This window comes from Zalophus californianus, chromosome 16, assembly GCF_009762305.2.
Source record: "Zalophus californianus isolate mZalCal1 chromosome 16, mZalCal1.pri.v2, whole genome shotgun sequence".
Classification (NCBI taxonomy): Eukaryota; Metazoa; Chordata; class Mammalia; order Carnivora; family Otariidae; genus Zalophus; species Zalophus californianus.
The window spans coordinates 2,068,282-2,093,298 of NC_045610.1; the positions used below are offsets into that span (position 1 = coordinate 2,068,282).

Sequence of the window (25,017 nt, forward strand, 5' to 3'; positions counted from 1 at the left end):
CAATGTCTATCACCCAGCCACCCCATCCCTCCCACCCCCCACCACTCCAGCAACCCTCAGTTTATTTCTTGAGATTAAGAATTCGGTATTATGCTGAGATAAATAAGTCAATCAGAGAAAGACATGTATCATATGATCTCACTGATATTTGAGATTTTCTAGTTATCTTTATATTATTTGATTCTAAACAATACGATTGTGGTCAGAAAAGGTACTCTGCATGACTTAAAATCCTTTGAAATTTATTGTGGTTTACTTTATGCCCCTATTTATTCAATTACTGGAAATGTTCCATATGTACTTGGATATATGTCACATGTTTTAGGTCAAACTGGTTAATTATGTTATTCAGATTTCCTATGACCTCACTGATTTTCTGTCTACTCATTGCATCAGTTACTGAGATAGGTGTGATATAATTTCTAAAACTGAGGATGTGATTATTTTTCATTGCAGTTAACATGCCAATTTTTGCATTATCTATTCTCAGACTATGTTATTAGGTACAAAGGAAATTTAGAATTATGGTATCTTCCTGGTGGGTCTTCAGACTAGATCAGCCTCTTTGTTGTTGTTAATGTCTAATGTTGTATTTTTCTCTTTTTACTTTTGGCATTTCCGTATCCATAAGCCAGCCCCCTGTTGAAGAGTATTTGGGTTTCTTGTGAGTCTTTTGCTATTACAAAGTGCTACAATTAAGAGTTTTATACTTATATCATTTCTCCTTTTTGTCCACATACTTTGGGGATAGATTCCTACAAGTGGGATTTCTGTTTCAAAAGGCAAATTCATGTATGATTTTGCTACAGATTGCCAAATTCCCATTTTGCATTCACACCAACACGCAGGAGTGTTTGTTTCCCTACAGCCTTGCCAACAGGGAGTTGCCAAGCTTTTGGATCTTTGCAAATCTGAGAGGAGAGAAATGACACTTTGGCATGATTCTAATTTGCATTTCCCTTATTATGAGCAAGATGGAAATCTTTTCATATGTCTAAGGGCCATTTAAATTTCTTTTTCTATAAACTATATATATATATATATACATATATATATTTCACTCATTTTTTTTCCTATGGGGTTACTGGTCTGTTTGTTCTCAAATTTTATACGTCCAGTATATATTAAATAGCCTTTTGTGGTACAAGTTGCAAATTATTTCCTAGTTTACCATTTGTCTTTTTACTTCATTTGTGGGGTTTTGCTATGCAGGAGGTTTATTTGTTTTGCATTTACAGAGTCAAGTTCATCTTCTTTCTTTATGGCTGCTGGAATTTTGGTCATGGTTACAAAAGTTTTCCCACTGCCAGATTCTGCAAGAATTCACCCACACTTTCTATTACCACTTATGGGGTGGAGGGGATTATTTGTTTGTTTGTTATTGTTTTTTTACATTTAGTTACTTGACTCATTTCAAAATTTCCCTACTTTATGGTTTGAAGAATGGTTCCAATTTTACCTTTCTCCATGTGCCTATCCAATTGTCTCAACATCACTTATTTAAAAGTCCTTTTCCACAACAAGGGTAGATGATATATTTAATATATATAATTTGTCTTATGCTCTTATATCAATTTCTATATTTGCACAATGTCTCATTGATCTGACTATTTACTTGTGCACCAACACCACAATTTGGATGATGGAGACTTTACAAGGTATTTAGTATTTGACTGGCTCTGATTATGGCCCCACTGCCCTTATTTCTCAGAGATTTCCTGGGTATTTTTGCTACTTTATTCTCCCTTCACCCCCACCGGAAAAGGTTATTATCAGTTTTTTAGGTGTAGAAGAGATTTGCTCTACATTTATTAGGACTGCACTATCTTTTAAAATTAACTTAGGGTGGGGCGCCTGGGTGGGTCTGTCGTTAGGCATCTGCCTTCGGCTCAGGTCATGGTCCCAGGGTCCTGGGATCCAGCCCGGCATCGGGCTCCCTGCTCGGCGGGAAGCCTGCTTCTCCATCTCCCACTCCCCCTGCTTTGTTCCCTCTCTCGCTGTCTCTCTCTCTGTCAAATAAGTAAATAAAATTAAAAAAAAAATTCACTTAGGGGTAATCAACAGGGTGTTGAATCTTTCTGTTCATAAACATGACATGTCTTTCCACTTGGTCAAGCCTGACTTTTGTCTTTGCAGAGTATTTTATAATTTTCTCATGTTGGTTTTGTACATTTCTTGTTAAGACTATACCTAGTAATTTTACTTTATTGGTATTGTAAACGTGGTCTCTCATTGTTTTTTCCTACTAGTTGTTTTCTGTATGAAGGCTTTTTATTTCTGTGTTTAATAATGTATTTGGCTATTTTACTAAATTTCCATTTTGTGTTTAGTAGTTTTCCATTTACTTTTTTCTGGATATTCCAGATATATATGATATCATCGGCAAATAAAGATAAATTTACTTCTTCCTATCTTTAAATTTCGCTGCCTCTTGCCCCCACCTGCCATGCTGGCTAATCTCTCCAACACACTGTTAAAATTATAATGGAGATAGAGAACAATTCTGCCTTTTCTCTGACTAGTAGGAATGCCTCTATTTTTTTCCCCAGTAAGGAAGATGTTGGCTCTGTATTTATATTTTTTTCCATGTTAAAGAGATATCAACTCCTATGTTATTATTTTTTTTTTCGGTGCAAAAAGGCATTTTTATCAAAGCATAGGGACAGGACCTGTAGAGGCAGAAAGAGCTGACCCATGTTTTTAGTTACTGGGGGTTAGGGGTAGCATAAGTCTCGAAGGAATGTGTGCATGTTAAAAGCAAGGTCTCCAGGACCCTGGAGGGCTAGCTATTGTTATGATAAGGTTGCTTTTTTTATTTTTTAAGTCTGCTTTTAACGTACCAGATTCTCACACAAGAGGTACACCTAAATTCTCCCACAGAGATTAAGGATTTATCCATTTATCCTTCCAATTTTGTTAACTTTTGCCTTATCTATTTCAAGTGTTGAGCCTATACAAGTTTATAATTGCTGTATTATTTTGGTGATCGTTCCTTTTGGCATCACATGGTGTCTCTCTTTATCCTGGTTAATGCTTTCCCGTCTTCTACTTTGCATGATATTAAAAGGGTTATAACAGATATTTTTTGGTTAGTATTTATGGGGCATATATATATATATATATATATATATTTTTTTTTTTTTTTTTTTTTGACAGAGAGAGACACAGCGAGAGAGGGAACACAAGCAGGGGGAGTGGAGAGGGAGAAGCGGGCTTCCCGCGGAGCAGGGAGCCCGATGCGGGGCTCGATCCCAGGACCCTGGGACCATGACCTGAGCCGAAGGCAGACGCCCAACAACTGAGCCCCCCAGGCGCCCCTACAGGGCTTATCTTTTGCCATCCTTTTTTTTTTTTTCCAGTGCTCCAGCGTGGTTTTGTTCCAGATATCTCTTCTAAATATACACATAGATTTTACTTTTATAATCCAATATAACATCATCTCTAACTTTTTGCAGGTAATTTTATATGTATCGGAAATATTGATATATTTGGACTTATTTCTCCATCTTATTATGAGTATAATGTTTTTCCACCTTTTATTTGCTTTTTATTGTGTTTTCTATTTAACTGGCAATGTTTCTATATTATCCTTTCCCCTCTCTTCTGAATTAGAAGCCATCAATTGTATTTCTCTGTGTGTGTATTTACCTTGACATTTTTTTAATCAAAAATCTTTTTTAAAAAGATTTTATTTATGGGGCACCTGGGTGGCTCAGTCGTTAAGTGTCTGCCTTCGGCTCAGGTCATGATCCTGGGGTCCTGAGATCGAGCCCCGCATCGGGCTCCCTGCTCCGCGGGAAGCCTGCTTCTCCCTCTCCCACTCCCCCTGCTTGTGTTCCTTCTCTCGCTGTGTCTCTCTCTGTCAAATAAAGATTTTATTTCTTTATTTGACAGATGGAGTGAGCACAAGCAGGGGGAGCGGCAGAGGGAGAGGGAGAAGCAGGGTCCCTGCTCAGGTAGCCCGATGTGGGGCTGATCCCAGGACCCCAAGATCATGACCTGAGCTGAAGGCAGATGCTTCACCGACTGAGCCACCCAGGTACCCCTCAAAAATCTAACTATAAATTTTCCTGTAAAACCTAAAAGCATTCAAAATATATATAAATTCTCTGACCAAACAAGAAAACAACTTTTTAATAAGCCTGAAGTTTTTAAAAAATTTTTTTATTGTTATGTTAATCACTATACATTACATCATTAGTTCTTGATGTAGTGTTCCATGATTCATTGTTTGTACATAACACCCAGTGCTCCACGCAGAGCGTGCCCTCTTTAATACCCATCACCAGGCTAGCCCATCCCCCACCCCCTCCCCTCTAGAACCCTCAGTTTGTTTTTCAGAGTCCATCGTCTCTCATGGTCGTCTCTCCCTCCAATTTCCCCCCCTTCATTCTTCCCCTCCTGCTATCTTCTTCTTTTTTTCTTAACATATATTCCATTATTTGTTTCAGAAGTACAGATCAGTGATTCAACAGTCTTGTACAATTCACAGCGCTCACCATAGCACGTACCCTCCCCAATGTCTATCACCCAGCCACCCCCTCCCTCCCACCCCCGACCACTCCAGCAACCCTCAGTTTGTTTCCTGAGATTAAGAATTCCTCATATCAGTGAGGTCATATGATACATGTCTTTCTCTGATTGACTTATTTCACTCAGCATAACACCCTCCAGTTCCATCCACATCGTTGCAAATGGCAAGATCTCATTCCTTTTGATGGCTGCATAATATTCCATTGTGTATATATACCACCTCTTCTTTATCCATTCATCTGTCCATGGACATCTTGGCTCTTTCCACAGTTTAGTAAGCCTGAAGTTTTAAGTAACATCTTTATTTGTTCAACATCACTCATCATCAGGAAAATACAAATCAAAATCACAACGAGATACCACCTCACACCAGTGAGAATGGCTAAAAATCAACAACACAGGAAACATCAGGTGTTGGCGAGGATGCAGAGAAAGGGGAACCCTCTCACACTGTTGGTGAGAATGCAAACAGGTGAGACACTCTGGAAAACGGTATGGAGGTTCCTCAAAAGTTAAAAATAGAACTACATCTTTATTTAAATATAGAAAAAATAGTTATTGTGATTGTTTCCTTCCAGTCAATAGTTCATAAAAATCCTTTTAAGTAAAGAAGTTAATTACATTGGACCACATATTTTTATCTTTTGGTGCCCCTGGCATTCCATGCCTTACTTCTGAGATCCTATTTCTTCTCAATGAAATACATCTTTCATTAGGTTTTTTTTGTTTTTGTTTTTATTTTTGTTTTTTTTTTTTGAGAGAGCAAGCACAAGACCAGGGGTCGGGGGGAGGCAGAGGGAGAGAGAGAGAATCTTAAGCAGTGTAAACAGTGTCCATGCTCAGCACACAGCCCCACATGGGGCTTGATCTCATGACCCTGAGATCATGATCTGAGCTGAAAGCAAGAGTTGGGATGCTTAACCGACTGAGCCACCTAATGAGGCACCCCTCATTAGTTCTTTAACTGAGGATCTCAAGTGGTTAAATTACACACACGTGCACACACACACACACACACACACACTTCTCCTCTTGGAAACTATAAAGAACCACAAAGGGAATTAAAAACCCAGTTTCAATAATCTAGGTGACAGAGAAATGCTTCAAACTTAAAATTATGTGTAAATGTTTCCAAAAGCAGTCTATACCAACAGAGCTGCCCAGAGAGCTCTGCAGAAAGGCCTGAGAGCAGCTCGGCAGGAGAAGGAGTGGTGAGCGGGGTCTACGAGAGGCGGAAGCCAGAAGTAATCAGACTGGGAGGGGAGGGGGCAGCACTGAAAGGCACGGGCTGGGTCCCCTGGTAACAGTACTCCATGAAGGGGCCAAGCCTTGTTGGACACGCTCAGGGACGTTCAGGTTTGGGAAAACTGCGGAGGTGTAGATACATGAAAGTACCGTATTTAAAGAAATAACCCATCTTTCTAGAAACAGGAAAGGGACCCCTTGAGCTGCACACTCTGGCAGGCTATTCCATAACTCAATACCAACAGGAAATTTCTGCAAATAGTTAAGAGAGAAAAATCTGACTCACTCAAATATGAATTTTAAAAAGGAATTAATACAGCATTGAAATAGAGATAGTATATTTTTTTAAATATGAAAAATAGCACAAAACGTTTCTACAGAAAACATTCACTGGAAATATGTTTTCATGGCTTGGATAAAAATATACACCCCCGAAATTCACCAGACAGTTTTGGACACAGGAGAAGTCAAGGACTGTTGTTCTCACTAGATCTTCTTGTGGGAACAGCACAAAACAGGCACAGGGAACAAGTTCCAGCCAGCTGAGAGAAACGTCGGCAGAAGAGCTGGTGGTAAGCACTGCACACACATACTGCAGGACAGAGATGAAAACAATGATGGGACAAAGGTCACGTAGAATGTCACTACTTTGTTTTGATAAGGTGGAAATTGTATAACCAATAAAATGAAGGAAGGGGGAGAGAAAATGGAAGGCTGAATAAGCCTCAAGTAGTGAAAGTATAAGCATATTTAACAGTAAAAATGATAAACACTAAAAAAAACTAATATTAGCTAAATTTGGGTGGTGGAGAAAATGTAAAAGGAATAGTACACAAGCTAACTTTAGCATTGCTCCTAGTAAGGAACTAGTACCTATTGTCTGAATTATTTGGGATATAATTATACTAGGAACTACTAGTACAAACATACAACCCCCCTGCATATCTATAAAAGTACAATGAAAAGCAAAGCAAGCAGGCCACATAGTGAAATAAATTAAACCCCTCTGTGGCTGTGCGTGTGTGTGTGTGAGATTGTAAACAGGTAAGTGATATATGGACATAGATAATTAAGATATAAATATATATAGACATATACATCTATACATACATATACACATAAACAAAATCATATGATGGAACCAGAGACAAATATATATGTGATAATAAATATAAATAAACTTACCATACCAATTACTAGAAAACAGTATTGGAGGTCATGAATTAGAGTTTGAGATATCAGTATGAGCTCATGTTTGCTTTTTTGTTTAAGAATTTATTTATTTATTTGAGAGAAAGAGAGAGCACAAACGGGGGAGAGGCAGAGGGAGAAGCAGACTCCCCACTGTGGAGGGAGCCCAATGCAGGGCTTGATCCCAGGACCCTGGGACCATGACCTGAGCCGAAGGCAGACACTTAACCAACTGAGTCACCCAGCCACCCCTCGTGTTTAGCTTAATATAGATACTTCTATAGAAGTAGTTATGGATAAATTATACATATTTATTATATATATTATGTATTTATTTCTACATTATTATATATCTGTAATGACTGGTGGTAAGCATTAAATATTTATGTCCTGTAAAACTAAGATGAATGAAAACAATGGTGAGAATAAAGGTCACATAATAGAATGTAAATACTTTGTTTTTATAATGGTGGAAATTCTATTATATATATTTTTATAATGTGGAAATGCTATAATTTACACACACACACACACACACACACACACACACCATTGCGCAATCAGCTGAGAGGGTTTAGAAGCAATGACACTCCAGAAGCAACATGCTCAGACCTTGGATTTAAACGCCAGGCTCCAATAAAAAGAATTACGACTACTTAGGGAGGTGGCTGATTCTAGGACCAGAGCAGAAACTATGTAAGACTAGCTTGGAGTATCTTGTAATGGCAGAAAGTAAGAAAATGCTCACACACACACACATACACACACAATGGGGGTATATTTAAGGGAACATAGGAACCTACTGAAAATGTTTCCAATGGCCAAAGCTGGAACAATTTGAGCAATAAAATGAATAAAGCAGTATTAGGTTATAACTCAAATTATAAAATAAATATCCATGAGTCCATACTCATGATACAAATAAATGATCAAATAAATAAATGAGGAAGTAAATACAAATCTTCATACAGAAGAATTCCAAGTAATTTTTGTATATACTCTGGTCTGAAGAAAAGAGAGCTTAACTCCCCATTCTTTAAGTGTGGACTACTCATTGTGACTTCCTTCCAAAGAGTTCAAATGGGAAGGGGGGAGAAGAGTAACTTTACAGTGGAGAAACCCGACAAAACAAAACCTGATCAATAGTGATAAGTCATATTGATTATATATACCCTTGATATGATAGGAATGGCATTTTACCTCTGTGGGCTTCCTCTTCCAAACTCATAACCTACATCTAATCATGAAAAAAAAAAAAAATCAGACAAATCCCAATAGAGGAGTATTCTACGAAATACCTGGCCAGCACTTCTCAAAACTGTCAAAGTCTGGATAGATCATCCAAACAGAAAATCAACAAGGAAACGGTAGCTTTGAATGACACATTGGACCAGATGGCTCTAACAGATATAGTCAGAACATCTAGACCATTCCATCTGGAAACAGCAGAATACACATTCTTTTCAAGTGCACATGGAACATTCTCCAGAATAAATCACATATTAGGCCACAAAACAAGTCTCAACAAATTTGAAAAGACTTAAGTCACACCATTCATCTTTTCTGATCACTGATCACAATGCTATGAAACTAGAATTCAACCACTGTGGAGTTATTCTTAGAAAGTGTATTGTAAGCCCTAAGGGGTGATTGTGGAAGCAGCTGAAATGTCAGCACTGTTCCTGTTCTCAGGCTACTGAACGCGATGGCCTGGTAGAAGCAGGATCCCATGGTCTCCTGGGTCATTCTTAGAAAGTGTACTCTAAGCCCTAAAGGGTGACTGTGGAAGGAAACGTCAGTAGCATTCCTGGTCTCAGGCTTTGAACGCAATGGCCTGGTATGAACAGGATCCCATGATCCCCTGGGGCAGGGCATAGGTTTAGAGCTATGAAAGAATGTAACCCTCAGTCTCCCTTCCTGCACCTGGCGATTACTAGCACAAACATCCCACTCCTCCCTTATCCCATGATTGCCTCCCTGCATGCCAGCGTGTAGGGGAGCGTGCAGGCCTGCTTTATGGCTCCAAGATAGTTGCCATCCCTTTGTACTCCTTTCCCATGCTCTGATGCACCTGTCCTTGCTTTTCTGATAAAAAAATAAAATAAAAGCTATGTGCAGAATCCAGCTGCTGCTACTCTCCCTGGCAGGGGCAGACCTACATGGCTGCTCAGATCGGTGTCTGAGAACTTTATTTTAGTGCGTGACAATAAACCACAAGAAAAAATCTGGAAAGAACACAAATACATGGAGGTTAAATAATATGCTACTAAACAATAAATGAGTCAACCAAGAAATCAAAGAGGAAATAAAAAAAAAACCACACAGAGACAAATGAAAATGAAAACACAGTGGTCCAAAATCTTTAGGATGCAACAAAAACTGTTCTAAGAGGGAATTTTATAGCAACACAGGCCTACCTCAAGAAGCAAGAAAAAAAATTTTTTTTAAGATTTTATTTCTTTATTTGACAGAGAGAGAGAGTGTAAGAGAGCAAAAGCAGAGGGGAGCTGCAGAGGAAGAGGGAGAAGCAGGCTCTCCGCTGAGCAGGGAGCCCGATGCAGGGTTTGTCCCAGGATCCTGGGATCATGACCTGAGCCAAAGGCAGAGGCTTAACCAACTGAGACACCCAGGTGCCCCGAAGCAAGAAAAATTTTAAATAAGCAACCTAACCTTACACCTAAAAGAGCCAGAAAAGAAGAACAAACAAAACCCCAAAACAGTAGAAGGAATGAAATAAAGATTAGGGTAGAAATAAATGAAATAGAAACTAAAAAAACAAACGAACAGAACAATGAAACCAGGAGCTGGTTCTTTGAAAAGATAAACAAAATTAATAAGCTTTTAGCCAGACTCATCAAAAAAAGTGGGGGGGGGGCAGGGGGGAGGACTCAAACAAAATCAGAAATGGAGGAGGAGAAATAACAACCAAAACCACAGAAATACAACAGCTTATAAAAGAACACTATGAAAGATTATATGCCAACAAATTGGACAACCTAGAAGAAATGGATAAATTTCTAGAAACATATAACCTCCCAAAATTGAATCGGGAGGAAATAGAAAATTTGAGCAGACTGATTACCAGCAATGAAATTGAATCAGTAATGAAAAAACTCCCAACAAACAAAAGTGCAGGACCAGATAGCTAGACAGGTGAATTCTGCCAAACATTAAAAAGAGTTAACACCTATTCTCCTCAAACTTCTCCAAAAAAAATAGAAAAAGAAGAAAAGCTTCCAAATTTATTCTATGAGGCCAGCATTACCCTGATACCAAAACCAATATCCCTGATGAACACAGATGCAAAAATCCTCAATAAAATATTAGTAAACCAAATCTAACAATACACCACAATGCAAGTGTGTTTCAATATTCACAAATCAATCAATGGGATACATCACATTAACAAGAGAAAGGATAAAACCATATGATCACTTCAATAAGTGCATTTAACAAAGTACAACATCCATTCATGATAAAAACCCTCAATAAAGTAGTTTTAGAGGGAACGTACTTCAGCATAATAAAGGCCATATATGAAAAACTTGCAGCTATCATCATACTCAATGGTGAAAAACTGAGAGCTTTTCCCCCTAAGGTCAGGAACAAGACAAGGATGTCCACACTCACCACTTTCATTCAACATACTGGAAGTCCTACTTATAGCAATCAGACAAGAAAAAGAAATAAAAGCATCCAAATTGGTAAGGAAGAAGCAAAACTTTCAGTATTTGCAGATAACATACTATATAGAAAACCCTAACGACTCCCCCAAAAAGCTACTACAACTGTTAAATGAATACAGTAAGGTTACAGGATACAAAATCAATATACAGAAATTCATTGCATTTCTACACACTAATAATGAAGTAGGTGAAACAGAAATTAAGAAAACAATCCCATTTACAATTGCACCAAAAAGAATAAAATACCTGGGAATAAATTTAACCACGGAGGTAAAAGACTTGTACTCTGAAAACTAGAAAACACCAATGAAAGAAAAAATATAGTTAAAATATCCATACTAGCCAAAGCAATCTACAGATTTAATGCAATTCCTATCAAAATACCAACAGCATTTTTCACAGAACTAAAACAATCCTAAAATTTGTATGGAACCATGAAAGGCCTCAAATAGCCACAGCACTCTTTTTTTTATTTTAAAGATTTTTAAAAGGTAATTAATTTATTTATATGACAGAGACACAGCAAGAGAGGGAACACAAACTGGGGGGAGTGGGAGAGGGAGAAGCAGATTCCCCGCTGAGCAGGGAGCCCAATGTGGGGCTCGATCCCAGGACCCTGGGATCATGACCTGAGCTGAAGGCAGACGCTTAACGACTGAGCCACCCAGTCTCCCCTAGCCACAGCAATCTTGAAAGAGAAGAAAAAAACTGGAGGTATCACAATCCTAGATATCAAGATATACTACAAAGCTATAGTAATCAAAACAGTATGGTACTGGCACAAAAATAGATACATAGATCAATGGAACAGAACAGAAAGCCCCCAAATAAATCCACACTTACATGGTCACTTAATCTTCAACTAAGTAGGAAGGAATATCCAGTGGGAAAAAGACAGTCTCTTCAACAAATGGTGTTGGGAAAACTGGGTAGCTCCATGCAAAAGAATGAAATTAGATCACTTTCTTACACCACACACAAAAATAAATTCAAATGGATTAAAGATCTAAATGTGAGACCTGAAACCATAAAAATCCTGGAAGAGAGCACAGGCAATAATGTCTCTGACACTGGCCATAACAACATTTCTCTAGATGTGTCTCCTGAGGCAAGGGAAACAAAAGCAAAAATAAACTACTGGGACTACATCAAAATAAAAAGCTTCTGTGTAGCAAAGGAAACAATCAACAAAACTAAAAGACAACCTACTGAATAGGAGAAGATATTTTTAAAGGATAGATCCAATAAAGGGTCAGTATCCAAAATATATAAAGAACTTACAAAATTCAACACCAAAAAAACCAAATCCTCCAGTTAAAAATTGGGCAGAAGACATGAACAGGCATTTCTCCAAAGAAGACATCCAGATGGCCAACAGACACATGAAAAGATGCTCAACATCACTCATCATCAGGGAAATGCAAATCAAAACTACAATGAGATATCATCTCACACCTTATCAGAATGTCTAAAATCAAAAATACAAGAAACAACAAGTTTGGGGATTAGTTTACCCTGGTGGGAGGACCAAAAAGAGAAATGGCAGAAAACTGGAAAGCACTTCGTAAGGGAGGAGCTCAGGAAAGGACCACCGGAATGTTGTCTGTGATCTGCTGAGATCACTCCTGAAGTGCACATGCAAAGTCAGATCACAAACAGACTGCCAAAGACTTTGAGAACTGCATTAAGAGACAAGCCACCATGCAGGTTCCAGCCTGGCCACTGGGTGACACACGCAGGGACAGATCCTGTCCCTGGGGACAGGCTGCTTCTCCCTCTCCCATGTCCTCTGCTTGTGTAATGTAACAGCATTACAAAGACCTGAGAAACAGAACTGACCACAGAAGACTGACTGAAACTTGTGCCCAGGACCCAGCCAGCTCAGCTGCCTTACAAAACAAAAATACCAGCATTCTCTATAGGATTTAAACAAGATTAACTCCCACGCCATAAAATTCAAAATATTCAATATACAATAAGAAGAAGAAGAACCAGGGAAATCTCAACTCACATGAAAAGAGACAACAGAATGCCAAGGTGAAGAAAGCCCAAAGGTTGGGATTATTTGACAAAGACTTTGAAGGAGTGGTTATAAAATACTCCAACGAGAAAGGACAAACACTGTTGAAGTGAATGAAAAGACAGAAAGTCTCAGGAAACAAATGGAGACTCTAAAGAAGAACCAGATGAAATATTTTAGAACTGAAAAATACAACGAGTAAATGTTGTTTAATTCACTGAATGAGCTCAACCACAGAATAGAAATGACAAAGGGAAATGACACATAGATAACAGAAACTATGTAATTTGAACAACAGAGGGGAAAAAAGATTGAAAAATGTGAACAGCGCCTTAAGAACATGTAGAAGAATACCAAAGGTCTAACATTCCTGTCACAGAGTCCAAGAAAGACAGGAAAGAAGATGTGGTGCAGGAAAAAGGAAAAAAAAAAAACAACTTTTTTAAAGAGATAATAGCTTAAATTTTCTCAAACTTCGTGAAAGACATAGACACACAGATTCAAAAAGCTCAGCAAATCGCCAACAGGATAAAACAAACAAAAAATAATCCTTACCAGGCATATCATAATCAAACTACTGAAAACTAAAGACAAAGAAAAAAATCTCGGAAACAGAGGAAAGCGTCGTGCTTCCTACAGAGAAACAATGATTCACAAGCCTGAGGTGTCCTCGTCAGAAAGAATGGAGGCCAGGAGGAAGGGGAATCCTAAAGTGCTCAAAGAAAAGAACTGTCAACTCAGAATTCTATATCCAGCAAAAATACTCTGGAGGGATGATGGTAAAATAAAGACGTTCTCCGATAAAGAAAAACCAAGAGAATCAGTGGCCAGCACACCCGCTCCAAAAGGTTTGCTAGCGGAAAGTCATTCTAACAGACTAGAAATGATACAAGCAGGAGACCTGCAATATTGGGAATAAAGGAATAGCAACAGCTATTCTAAATATCTAGGTGAATACACTATTTCTCTCCTAACAAATTATTAAGTATGTTTGATGGTTGACAGCAAATATTATAATCTTACCAGCGGGTTTTTAATATATGTAGATGTGACACAATGGGCTGGCCTCCGATACCATCTGCTTCTCGTTCTGCCAAGAACTTCTCGCTCTGCTCAGTATGTCTTTTCTCTACCATGTGGCTTCTCCTTCTTCGTAACTTCTGTTTCCTGTGGCCATCTTGTCTCTTCCTGGCCCAATCTCATGAATTCCCATGAAATTTCACCAGCTAACTGAAACTCTCACTGCCTATTTGCCTGTAATGCCCACCCTCTCCCTGGCTCTCCTCTGTTCCCACCAACCTAAGAAGTGCCCACTCAGATTTCCAGACTCAGAAGACTTTTCTGTTTCCCCTGCTTTATGCTCCACAGCACTGTGTACAGAATTATTTCTTCATATTAACACATCGTAGCATGTAATTTTTATGCTTTTGCTTCCCCCACTAGACGACATACTCCTACAGGGCAAAATCTCCGTATTCTCAGTGCCTGGAGTATAGCAGGTGCTCAATAGACATTTGTTTTTTTTAACGAATCCAGTAAACAAACAAAATACTTTCCTACCTTTACCCTTCTTTTTCTCTGAAACAAACAACCAGGCCTTCTAGCAGGGGCTTCTTTGAAGCTCTGTAAGAATTAAATAATCTATTCGCTGCCTACCATAGTAGAGCTGAGGGAGCCAACTCCACCTAATTTCCCCTAGCCTGAGCCCTGTGTGGGCCCTCGCACGGCCACCTCGTGACCACGTCCAGTGGGGCCTCTAACCCTGGGCCCTACCAATGACAGGTGGGAGAGTGATCTTCACTCCATCTCATGCTCTTACCCTTTGTCCCCAAATACCCACTTCCATGTCTCCTTCAACCTGCTCCCTTTATCCTTTGCCATGACTCTTCCCTCCTATCTTCCCATATATCTCTATTATTTATTCCCCCAAATTTGTCTTGTCTCCAAACACCGACCAACCACGCTATCCCTAAGCATAATCATTGTGCATAAAAGCTACTGAACATCTATGGTACCCACACCCTGTGCCAGGCACTGAGGATAAACAGAATGAGGCATAGTCTCTGCACATGGGAAACTCTAAGAGGCAAAACACGGATCTAAAGAGATATATTGGGGAGCCTGAGTGGCTCAGGCTGTTAGGCGTCTGCCTTCGGCTCAGGTCATGATCCTGGGGTCCTGGGATGGAGCCCCGCATCCAGCTCCCTGCTCCGTGGGAAGGCTGCTTCTCCCTCTCCCATGCCCTCTGCTTGTGTTCCCTCTCTTGCTGTGTCTCTCTCTGTCATATAAATAAATAAAATCTTTAAAAAAATAAAATAAAATAAAGAGATATATGTAAAGACCGATCCAGTCTATCAATAACTAGCATCCTCAGGTTTTTGACGGGAAATACCACGGATACTGGAGGTGGTCAGAAAATGCTTCTTGTTAGAGATAAGGCATTGATGAGGGAACAGAAGGCAAGCTGAGGACAAAGCAGAAGCTGACACCCCACAACACCCCCCAATGCGATATCTGTGACGTTCCTCAGGCACTCCTCACTGCCCTAAAGCTAAGGAAAGGAAAAACAAATAGTCAACTTACAGAGATCACAATCCTGCAAGACCTGAGTCTCCCTCAGTTTACAAATGTCTTAGCAATCTATAAGAACAAAGCATTTCTATCAATAACCTAGCTTCCAGAAGGAAATGTAGATAAAATTAAATGTCCTTATAACCTGCAGCCCATTGAAAGATACTTGAATTGGGCAGAGTGTAGTGTTCCTCCAGGAAGCTCCCAACTATCTTCATGTTAATGCCTTGCTAGAGGGAAAAACAATCTTAACTTGACAATGGCAAGGCCTCCGGTAATCCTGTGAGTCTTCTTTAACATATGAAAATCTTTTAGGGGCGCCTGGCTGGCTCAGTCGTTAAGCGTCTGCCTTCAGCTCAGGTCATGGTCCCAGGGTCCTGGGATCGAGCCCCGCATCGGGCTCCCTGCTCGGCGGGAAGCCTGCTTCTCCCTCTCCCACTCCCCCTGCTTGTGTTCTCTCTCTCTCTCTCTCTCTCTCTCTCTCTCTCTCACTGTGTCTCTCTCTGTCAAATAAATAAAATCTTAAAAAAAAAAAAAAGAAACCTCCCTTTTCCTTACCTCCCCCAACCCCATAGTATATGATCAGCCACCCCTCACAACCCTGGGCCAGCAGCTCTTTCTGCCCACGGGTCCTGTTCCTGCGCTTTAATAAACCACCATTTTGCACCAAAGACGTCTCAAGAATTCTTTCTTGGTCGTCAGCTCTGGACCTCACCTCACTGAATCTCCCCTATATTCCAAAACCCCATCAGCATGACTGGGTTTTGAGATCAGAAGAAAAGCTCTCAGGCAGTTCGGAGGAAGGGAATCAGAATTTCAGACTGAGTTAGTGGCTTGAGCAGAGATCCAGGAGCCAAGAGGTATGAGGAGTTTTAGAACAATAGTTAAATTATTTAGGCTAGAATAAAAAGGAGGTATAGGAATTCGATCCAGCAATTGCACTACTGGGTATTTACCCCAAAGATACAAATGTAGGGACCCGAAGGGGTACGTGCACCCCAATGTTTATAGCAGCAATGTCCACAATAGCCAAACTGTGGAAAGAGCCAAGATGTCCATCGACATGATGAATGGATAAAGAAGATGTGGTATATTTACACAATGAAATATTATGCAGCCATCAAAAGGAATGAGATCTTGCCATTTGCAACGACGTGGATGGAACTGGAGGGGGTTATGCTGAGTGAAATAAGTCAATCAGAGAAAGACATGTATCATATGACCTCACTGATATGAGGAATTCTTAATCTCAGGAACAAACTGAGTGTTACTGGAGTGGTTGGGGGTGGGAGGGATGGGGTGGCTGGGTGATAGACATTGGGGAGGGTATGTGCTATGGTGAGCGCTGTGAATTGTGCAAGACTGTTGAATCACAGTTCTGTACTTCTGAAACAAATAACGCAATATATTTTAAGAAAAAAGAAAAAGAAGAAGATAGCAGGAGAGGAAGAATGAAGGGGAGTAAGTCAGAGGGGGAGATGAACCATGAGAGACGATGGACTCTGAGAAACAAACTGAGGGTTCTAGAGGGGAGGGGGGTAGGGGGATGGGTTAGCCTGGTGATGGGTATTAAAGAGGGCTCGTATTAAATGGAGCACTGGGTGTTATGAACAAACAATGAATCATGGAACACTACATCAAAAACTAATGATGTAATGTATGGTGATTAACATAACAATAAAAATTTAAAAAAAAAAGGAGGTATAGGAAAGTCATGGAGATGAGATTGGAAAGATAATTTGGGGCCAGACTAGGAGAGGTCTAATTGCCAGGTTGAGGAATTGGGACAGGGTGGGTAAGCAAGAAAATAAGGACTTCTAGGGTGAGGAAGGACAGGAGACTCAGGTTTAAATAGTGATGATAAAGGTTGGCATGGCAAACAAATGCCACTTAAACACGAAAAGAGTTCGCAACCTCATTCACAAGAAGACAAAAGCAAATGAAAAGACACCAAGGTACTATTGTTTTACTAATCAGATTGGGGGAACAATCTAAAAATAACAACAATAATAAAAGTAATTAACACTCTCTTGCTATGTCCCATTCACTGTTCTAAGCGCTTTAGACACATGAACTCATGTGTTTAATAGCACACTCTTTTGTGTGTAGTAGGATAATAGGGTAGTCACAATCTCATTCGGTGCTAGTGGGTTATGCTTATTTTTGTTTCCCAGGACCCCGGGGCCACGACCCAAGCCGAAGGCGGACGCCTAATGACTGAGCCACCCGGGTTATGTTTATTGAATAGAGCTCCTAAGGAGGGCAAACGGTAATATCTAACAAGATTACAAATGTCTATCTCCTTTGAGCCAGCGGTAATGTTTCTGAAATGTCAGTATTCAAACACACTTGCACACAGATGAAATAATGTGAGTAGAAGGTTAATCATTGCCTCACTGTTTGCTTTAGTAAAAAATCAGGAAAACATCTAAATGTCCATCAGCAGATGACTGGTTAAATATGTTATAGTAAATTCATACAATGAAATATTTTGTAGCTGTAAAAAGAATGAGGAAGTTCTCTGTGCTGATATACAGATATCCAAAATACACATAAAAAGGGCAAGATTAAGAACAGTATGTTTAGGGGCGCCTGGGCGGCTCAGTCAGTTAAGCATCTGCCTTGGGCTCAGGTCATGATCCCAGGGTCCTGGGATCAGCCCCACATCAGGCTCCCTGCTCAGTGGGGAATCTGCTTCTTCCTCTCCCACTCCCCTTGTTTGTACACTCTCTCTCTAATAAATAAATAAAATCTTAAATAAAAAGAAAAGAGAGTTTATTTTTTAAAAAAGAACAGTGTGTTTAGTATGCTCTCTTTTGCATGCATTCATTTTGCTGGTTTGTTCATAAAGAAATTCTGAAGAAATAAACAAGAAACTAATACTGTGATCTCCAGGAAGGAGGTGTGTGAGAATTAAACAGACAGGGACAGGAAGAAGATTTTTCATTCTATGCCTTGTTATTCATTCTAAAAATTGAAGGGGAGCTAGCATTTATAAATTCTTGGAGGTGGTGTGCATTGGTACCATAACATGGAAGCAATGTGCCTCTGAGTATCTAGAAACATAAAAATATACATGATTTTTCCCCATTAATTTTTTAAAGGATTTTATTTTTAATTCATTATTTTAAGCCCCACCCAATGTGGGGCTTGAACCCACAAACCTGAGATCAAGAGCTGCATGTTCCACCGACTGGGTCAGCCAGGCGCCCTTCCCCATTAATCCTTCTCCTGGAAACTGACTCTACTTCCCAGAAAAATCGACTTTATTTTCCCAGAGAAAATTTGCAAAATGATTTTTTAACCCGAAAAATTATTACTCCTAAATATAAAATTCAGCATGGCCAAATCAATCATTGTAATCTACTAAATGGAATAAACAAGTGAGAACAATAGTTATAAAAACCAGGTTTCCTGGAAGCTCTGTCTGCCCACTGGTCCTGTCCCAGTGCTATAAAAAAATACCTTTTTGCACCAAAAACTTCTCAAGAATTCTTTCTTGACAGTTCGCTCAGCAGCCCCACATATTTCTGGTGCCCAACATGGGGCCCTTCTTCTCATCAGGACCTGGACCCTCAGTACAAACGTGTGTCTCTTTACCTGGTGCTGAGACTCCTTCACTTGCCATAACTTCAAGCGGACAAATGATCCTTTCTACTCTAGGAGATTCATATAGGTCTACCTTGGATTCAGCTGCCTCTGCCTTTCATTAAATCCTATATATAAATACCCCAACTGACCAACGTTGACCCACAGGTAGGAACATCTCTATGCCCCTATTCAGCAGGAAGAAGTTACAGAAGATAAGACCTTCACCCTCAGCAACCTCAAAGATTTAAGGATCAAAACTGATCAGGAGGGAAAGAATGAGAACAAAAGCCAAGAGAAAGTAGGCAAAATTAAATTTCCTTGAAACTTGCAGCACACTGATATGTACCTGAGACAGGCAGAATGTGACATTCCTCAAGGAATTCACAACTGCATTGATGTTAATGCTTTTCTAGGGGCAAAAAGCAACCTTAAATTGACAATAGCCAGACCTCCAGGATCCTGTAAATCTTCTTTAACATGAAGAAATCTCTTTAGAGACTTCCATTACCTCTACCTCCACCTTAAAAGTATATAATTAGGGGCACCTGGGTGGCTCCAGTCAGTTAAGCGACTGCCTTCGGCTCAGGTCATGATCCTGGGGTCCCTGGATCGAGTCCCACATCGGGCTCCCTGTTCGGCAGGGAGTCTGCTTCTCCCTCTGACCCTCCCCCTCTCATGCACGCTGTCTCTCTCTCATTCTCTCTCTCTCAAATAAATAAATAAAATCTTAAAAAAAAAAGTATATAATCAATCACTCCTCACAATCACAGTGCCACTCTTTCTGCCCCCTGGTCCTGTCCCCATGCTGTAATAAAAAAGACACGAAGAGATATTTTTTCAAAAAAGACATCCAAATGGCCAACAGACACATGAAAAAATGCTCAACATCCCTCGGCTTCAGGGAAATACAAATCAAAACCACAATGAGATACCACCTTACACCAGTCAGAATGGCTAAAATTAACAAGTAAGGAAACAACAGATCTTGGTGAGGATGCAGAGAAAGGGGAACCCTCTTACACTGTTGGTGGGAATGTGAGCCAACAGAGTCACTCTGGAAAACAGTATAGAGGTTCCTCAAAAAGTTAAAAATAGAGCTATCCTACAACCCAGCAATTCAACTACTACATATTTATCCAAAGGATACAAACGTGATTCAAAGGGGCACCTGCATCCCAATGTTTATAGCAAGGTCCATAACAGCCAAAATATGGAAAGAGCCCAGATGTCCACAGACTGATGAATGGATAAAGAAGATGTGGTATATATATATACATTACTCAGCCATCAAAAAAATGAAATCTTGGGGCACCTGGGTGCTCAATAGGTTAAGCGCCTGCCTTCCAACTCAGGTCGTGATTCTGGTGTCCTGAGATTGAGCCCCACATAGGGCTCCTGACTCAGCAAGGAGCCTGTTTCTCCCTCTCCCTCTGCCCCTCTGCTTCTGCTCTCTCTCACTTGCACTCATTCTCTCTAAATAAAATAAATAAAAACCTTTTAAAAAAACAAAACAACAACAACAACAACAAAAAACAGGTTTCCTAATACCATCCTCCGTCCAAGACTCTAGGGCTGGGGCAGAGAAAAATACAAGATGAGCCTAGAGCATCTCACAGTGCCAGAGGTAAGGAAGTGCTAAAAAATAAAAATAAATAAAAGGATGGAGCATATCATGGGGAACACAGGAACCAACCCGAAAGAGCCACCAATAGCCAAAGCTGGAACAATTTCGGCAGCAAAAATAAAGGATTAGATTATAACCCAAAGTATAAGATAAGTATACTTACTGATAGAAATAAATAAATGATTCCATTAATACATAACTGAGGAGAAGAAACAAACATTCCTTACAGAATTCTGAATAATTCAGGAAGATACTACCCCCTCCAGGAAAAGGAGCATGGTTTCCTTCACCTCTTTTGAGTGTGGGCCAGACCTAGTGACTCGCTTCCACAGAACAGAGTTGGGAACAGGGAAAGCAGGAACCTTAAAGGAGAGAAACCTGGTCAACGCTGCCTTAGCCAAGCGAGCAAGGTCATATCACCAGTAATGTCACGTGGATATCGCGCGCCTTCTGATACAATGTGATGAGAAGGGCATGTCCCCTCTGCGGTAGTCTTTCCAAAAACATATAACCCTGTTCTAATCGTGAGAACAATCAGACAAACCCGCTTTGAGACATTCTACAAGCACTTAAAACCAGTCCTCCCCCAAGCTCTCCGGGTCATGAAACATGAGGAAGTGCTGAGAAACGGTCATAGGGACTGAGACAGAACAAGTACATGCAATGTGGCTGTCCTGGGTTGGATCCTGAATTTACAAAGGATACGAAAGGAAAAACTGGTAAGGCCCGCACAAATTCTGGAGTTTGGTTAATCGTAAGGTACCAACGGCGATTCCTTGGCTTTGACAAGTGGACTGATAACACGGTAAGATGATGACACTGGGAGAGACAAACCCGGTGAGGGACCTAGGAGAAGTCTCTCGACGGTTTCTGCAAATCCTCTGTGATCAAAATAGATTCCACCTACAAATTTTATTAAGAAAACTCTTAACAACATGGAAAATGCTTATGACGCGACATTCATGGGGGAAAAAAGGGATGACAAAGACGTATCTGCCCAGGGGAAAAGGGAAAATGAACAGAAAGACAAGAGGAAGTGAAAGTTGGCTCCCTCTGGCCTGTCCCACCTGGTCTCGGCCCCATACTTCCAACTTCGCTGAGGCAGCCACCCACACACTCAGAGGAGTGTCTGCCCTTTTCTCTCCTGCCAGCCCCAATCCTCTTCCACCTTCCCCATGAAAGAAGCTCTACTGCACTTGTTGGAATGGCTCCTTCCCTTTGTGCCAAATTCTCTGCCTGCAGGTATTCTATGCCCAAGCCGTATCTTGACCTTGCTGTAAGACAGGTCATACCCTCCTTCCCAAAGCTGGACACGACTTTGCTTCTGCACAGCAGGTGCAAACACAATTGCCCGGGACAGTTTAGGTTCCCCAAGGGCTGGATGCCCATGTGGATCCATTTCCCACCCTCCCACTTCCTGAGGCCCGTGCACCTGTGTAAGTGAGACCCGGGCTGGTCTCTTGAGCCCTGGGCATCCCAAAATGAGACCACAAGGAGGCAGGAGTGAGGCCAAGGCCCATCAAAGAGTAAGCCCAGTGTGTGTGGGGATTCCTGGATCTCTGCACATCCGGGTGTGGAGAGGAACACGGTGCCGTAGGCCAGGATCCCTCTCTACCCTTCTTTCAAAGCCCCTGATGGCAGACCAGATCTCCCCGAATATCCCAGCTCAGTTTCCCTCCCCAGCAGGCACGGTCCTGAAGAGTCTATGTCCCACAGTTCTCCTTGTTCAACTCTCTCCAGCTCTAGAGTAGAGATGCAGGATGTAGGAGAGATGGGAGAGAAGATGGAGGGGACATTACTGACCTCAGACATCAAGTCCACACAGGCAGTATGAGCTGAAGGCTGGAACCTGGGTCTCTCAGGAGGAGGCAGCTACAGAGAACATGGAGGACAGGGGCTAGAAGCTTCCAGAAGCTTGAGATCCCTTTTCTCTGCTTCCCAAGTGGTCCTGGCAGTGCAATCGAGGAATATTTCTCACCTAGCCTGTGTGAATGGGAGCCGCCTGCCCTGAACAGAGGTTGAGTCCAGGACCTGGGTGTTGGATCTGTCCTAGGAGTGCCCCCAGCTAGTCCCCAAGTCCACAACTTAGGTTCCGGCTCACTCTTGGTGGTGTACATTCTCTGGGTATGGGCCCGTGTATCCACCATTATGGTACCATCCAGGGTATTTTCACTCCCTGGAAGTCTTCTCTGCTCTGCTCGTTCACACCTCCTCTTCCTCTGCTGGTCCATCCTTCCTCCTCCCCGCAAGCCCTGGCAACCACTCATGTTTTCATTTTTCCATGGCTTTGCCTTTTCCAGAATGTCATATTGTTGGACTCATACAGTATGGAGCCTGTAGACTGGCTTCTTTCACTCAGTGATATGCATGTAGGGTTCTTCATGTCTTTTCATGGCTTCACAGCTCGTTTAGTTTTAGCACGGAACAATATTCCATTGTCTGGTTGTACCAGTTTATTTATGCAGTGAAGTGATGCTCCACACGTGAAGTATATTTATTTATTTATACTGGAGGACATCTGGGTTACGTACAACTTTTGGCAATTATGAATAGAAATGCTATAAACATCCGCGTGCAGGTTTTCACGAGAACATAAGCTTTCAATTCCTCTGGATAAATACCGAGGAGCATGACTGCTAGATCATATAAAAAAAATGTGTTTAGTTTTTTGGGGGGGGTGTTTTCTTTCAAGTTTTCATTTAAATTCCAGTTAACATAAAGTGTAGCATTAGTTTCAGGTGTACAATTTAGTGATTCATCACTTATATACAACACCCCGTGCTCATCAGGACAAATGCGCTCCTTCACCCCCATCCCTTATTTCACCCATTTCCCCACCACCTCCCCTCTGGTGGCTATCAGTTTGTTCTCTAGAGTTAAGAGTCTGTTTCCTGGTTTGTCCCTCTTTTTTCTTTTTACCCCTATGTTCATCTGTTTTGTTTCTTAAATTCCACATTGAGTGAAATCACATGATAATTGTCTTTCTCTGTCTGACTCATTTTACTTAGCATAATACACTCTAGCTCCATCTATGTCGCTGTAAATGGCAAGATTTCATTCTTTTTGATGGCTAAGTCATATTCCATTGTATATATAGACCACATCTTCTCTATCATTTCATCACTTGATGGACATCTGGTCTCTCTCCGTACTTTGGCTGTTGTTAATGCTTCTATAAACATCGGGGTGCATGTGCCCCTTCATATCTGTATTTCTATATCCTTTAGGTAAATAACATAGTAGTGCAAGTATGTTTAGTTTTGAAAGAAACAACCAGACTGTTTTCCAAAGTGGCTGCACCATTTTGCGTTCTCACCAACAATGAACGAGAGGTCCTGTTGCTCCATATCCTCACGGCATTTGCTGTCGTCAATGTTCTGAATTTTGGCCATTCTAACAGGTGTGTTGTGGTACATCATCACTGTTTTAGTTTACATTTTTATAATGACACATGATAATGGAGCATCACTTCACAGCTTATTGCCCACTGTCTATCTTTATTGGTAAGGTGACTGTTAAAGTCTTTGGCACATGCTTTAATCAGATTGTTTGTTTCCTTATTGTGGAATTTTAAGAGTTCTTTCCATATTTAGAATAATGTTCTTTTGTTAGACATATCTTTGCAAATATATTTTCCCAGTGTCACATAACTGAATACTATGAATGACATACAACAACATGGATACACCTCAAAAAATATTGTGGGGCAAAAGAAGAAAGACCAAAAAAAGTATATGACTGCATATATATGAAATTTAGGAACAAAGAAAGTTAATCTAAAGGGTTAGAAACTAGGGCAATGGTTGTTTCCAAAAGTGGAAATATGGACAGGAGGGAATATTTGTAAGTGACTGAAATAGTCTATATTTTTATTTGGATAGTGGAAAACAGGTGTATAATTATGTAAAAAAAACTAAACTTAAGATCTGCACATCTTACTCAATATAAAATACACCACAACAAACACCAAAAACTTTGATTTTTTTTTTTTATACTACAAGATGGTGACTTGGCCTGAATCATTGTCAAAAGTCATTTTATATAATCTTGACATCAACAAAATAAGACAAAGACTATTGACACTGTGTCATTCCAGGCATGTGAATCAGGCTCTCGTGGCCTGATCTGGGTCTTTAACCCGTGTCAGATGAAGAGCCTAAAGATCCCTCAGAAGGGGGGGACCAGAAAGTGCTCAAGTGTGGAGTAGACAGAGCTGTGTCCGAGGCTCTCCCACCACGCACTGGCTGTGTTGCCATGGCAACTGCCTTAAACCCTCTGAGCATCCCTTCCCTCATCTGGAAAAAGGAGGTAACATAATAACCTCACAGGTTTGTAGAGAAAATTAAATGAGACAATGTACATAAAGAGTTCAGCAAACTGCCTCCTAGGAGAGGTAAATCTAGCCAGAAAATGATGATTGGTAAAACAGAGCTTGGATTCTGGGGGCTTCCCTCTTTCTCTCAGAACCTACAATTACTGAGCTCCAATCCCAGGTAAGACAGATGCACTGGGGGGCACTCTCATTGTGATGAAGATGACATGGCCTCTTTGAGGTG

At 40.6% G+C, this 25,017-nt stretch overlaps 2 long non-coding RNA genes across 2 annotated transcripts in view; both read right to left on the minus strand.

Annotated features, from left to right (window-relative positions):
• LOC113907928 overlaps positions 1 to 25,017 on the minus strand; it is a 111,708-nt gene that overhangs the window by 23,876 nt on the left and 62,815 nt on the right. The window lies entirely within an intron of this gene.
• The window catches only part of LOC113939035, a 28,578-nt gene continuing 8,316 nt past the window's right edge, over positions 4,756 to 25,017 (minus strand). The window contains exon 3 of the long non-coding RNA XR_003525110.2: positions 4,756 to 4,813. This is a non-coding gene — a long non-coding RNA (uncharacterized LOC113939035). The remainder of the gene's footprint in view (positions 4,814 to 25,017) is intronic.